The sequence below is a fragment of the Salvia hispanica genome, chromosome 4, assembly GCF_023119035.1.
Source record: "Salvia hispanica cultivar TCC Black 2014 chromosome 4, UniMelb_Shisp_WGS_1.0, whole genome shotgun sequence".
Taxonomy (NCBI): Eukaryota; Viridiplantae; Streptophyta; class Magnoliopsida; order Lamiales; family Lamiaceae; genus Salvia; species Salvia hispanica.
In genome coordinates, this window is record NC_062968.1 from 12,412,845 (window position 1) to 12,415,785 (window position 2,941).

Consider the following 2,941-nt stretch of genomic DNA (forward strand, 5'->3'; position numbering starts at 1 on the left):
TTGGAGTAAAGGTAGAAGAAAATTGAGAGAGAAGGAAAAAGAGGGAGGGGGCGTGTAGTATGGTGAGGGGGCGAAATTTTATGGGGCTAGGGTTAGGGGTTCTCTTATTTATAGAGTTAAATAAAATCTTTAGGTAAATAAATAGAATATTTGGTAAGATCTTATTCTCCACAATTAAATAAATAAATATTGTGAAGTAGGGAAGAAGAATTAACAAAAATAGATCCTAGGGTTACGATGAATTAGAATGTGAGATAAGGCAAGATCCTTAAAGTAAGTGGAAGATTTGTGAGAACATTCAAATTTTAGGTATAATAATCTCAAAAGCTCTTTCACAATATACAATAATTTCGATATTTTTTAATATTGCCTGTTTTTAATAGTGGTTGTATCGATTTTTTTTTATTAAAATATATTACTTTAAAGTTGATTTAATTAACATTTATCCAAGAATTAAATTTTAACCAAAAAATAAAATTTCATTTCTTCAAAAAAACTATACTAAAATCACAAGAATCGGGTAACAAGCATTATGAAATTTTCCCCATATTTTTCACTTCCACCTAACAAATAATCTACATTATAATAAAATCAACATGCCATATCAGCATAGTCAACAAATTTTGACTCTTTCAAATTAAATCAAAACCCTAGACTCAACTTCGCTATAGCACTACATGCAATAATGCATTCACTACTCCAATCAGCCATCACTATTAAATTTTAGGGCTCAAAAATTTAGGTTCTAAATCTAGATGTTAAGTATCCACCACTTTTAAAAGAATTTCTGTCTCAAATTTTAAAATTTTGTGGAAGAGTTCCGGGTATAGGTTCCATCAACTATCCTCAAGTTCACGCTGCCTTCCTGAGCCCAGGGTTTTCCATTGTGTATATTCCATGTGAGAGATTTGATTGAGGTTTGGACCTTTCGGACCCAAGACTGACCAAGGCTCCTTCGAGTTCTGGGATCCCGGTTTACTGCAATATCCTGTGAGCGGACCACATGCTTCTGACTGAACACGGATGTAATACATGATGGCAGATTGTGGCTGGATACCTTGATTTTGCAACTGCTTAAGGCTGAAGATTGGTCCATGGTTATCAAATTCACTTACATGCACCATTAGAAGCTGCATATTCTATACATTTTTGGTATTTTGACGTGTTTTGTGAGAAATGTGCATATTTGAGCCGAAAGGGGAGTAAAAACGCATAGCCTGGAATTCGGACGGTGAAGATCTTTTTCCTTCTATGATGAGGAATAATCTTCCCCTATAAATAGGACCTCAAGCTTCATCAAAAGGAGTTTCACACAACAAGAACACATTCATAGAGAAAGAGAGTGACTACTTGCAACATTCATAGAGATCAAAAGCTAGAGTACTTCAATTGTGCAAGGAGTTGGAGAAGGATTTCAAGAACATCAAGAACGACAAGGATTCAACCTACGGGTTTTATTTGCTTTAGTTTTATGTTCAAATTGTTTTCCCTTCAATCTATGTTTTTAGCTTATTCAATTATGTGTAACTAAACTCATAGGATTCTAGGGATGTGTTAGTAGCAACTTTGGTTATACAATTCCGTTTTCTATTTAATATCCGTTTTGTTTTTACTTTGTTTCTTCCCTAAGTTAATCATGATGCTTCATAATTGAGTGACACAATCGTGTATGATTTAATATAACTTGCTTCATAACTGTGACAGAGTTCTAGCGAGTTAGATTCACTTAGTAGACACTACAGTTAGCTTCCTTTAAAACGGCACTGTTAATTGAGAGTGAAGACTTTTCAAGGGTCTTAGGAGCTTTTTGGAGTTACGTATTAGGATTGACAACCCTAATGTTAGTAATCAACGTTTGTATCGCATGAGCATAAGCTAGGTGACTCGTCCTTTCAAAGTATTAACTGTGCTAGGGTATTGTAGTTTGGAATTTGTATAACCATAAAAGTGAAAGCACATCCCTGGAATTCCCCTTATCTCTATACTTTTCTCTCTGTGATTTGCTTGCATTTAGTTGTTTACTATTTTTAATATTTACTGTTTTCAAAAGTTTCCAAAAATTCTTGTTTCTCCAGATAGTAATTGAGTTCTAGTAGAAGATAGACACTTTGTGTACATCTTCCCCGTGTTCGATACCCGGTACTAACCTTTTGCTATACTATACCTACTCTGTATACTTGCAGGTATTTATAGTGCAAATAAAAAGTGCATCAGTGCGCGCACACACACACTACACACATTCACACACGCGCGCACACACACACACACATTCACACACACTGCAAACATTCACACACATGCACACTGCACACATTCAATTTTTCCAATTCAATTCCATATCAATAATTTCATTTTGCTAAACAAAGAATCAATTCCTTCCAATCCAATTCCATAGAATTCCAATTCCAATTCCAATTCCAATTCCAATTTCGCGTACCAAACGGACCCTTATGGTATTTTCAAATATCACCCATACAATAAAGAGAAGACTAAAGTCCAATTTTAGTCTCTTACATTTGCCCTAAAATTCTTTTTGGTCCCATACATTAAGTTCGTGACCTTTTGGTCTATATCATATTGTTTTGCTACTTTTTGGTCCCAATCATATTGTTTTGGTCCAAAATAATCATTTTCTTGTAAAATTAATAGTCAAAATATTTGATCAAGTTAGTAACTTAATTATAATCTAGGACTAAAGTCCAATTTTATCCCATACTCTTTGCATAAAAAAATTTCGGGTCCCATACATTAAGTTTGTGACCTTATTTGGGATCAAAGTGTACCAAAACAATATGTTAGGGACCAAAAGATCACAAACTTAATATATGAGACCAAAAAGAATTTTAGGGCAAATGTAAGGTCTAAAGAGAATCAGAGACTACATTTAAGTTAACATGCTTAATTAAGAAACAAAAAAATAAAAAAAATTAAAGAAATTTGG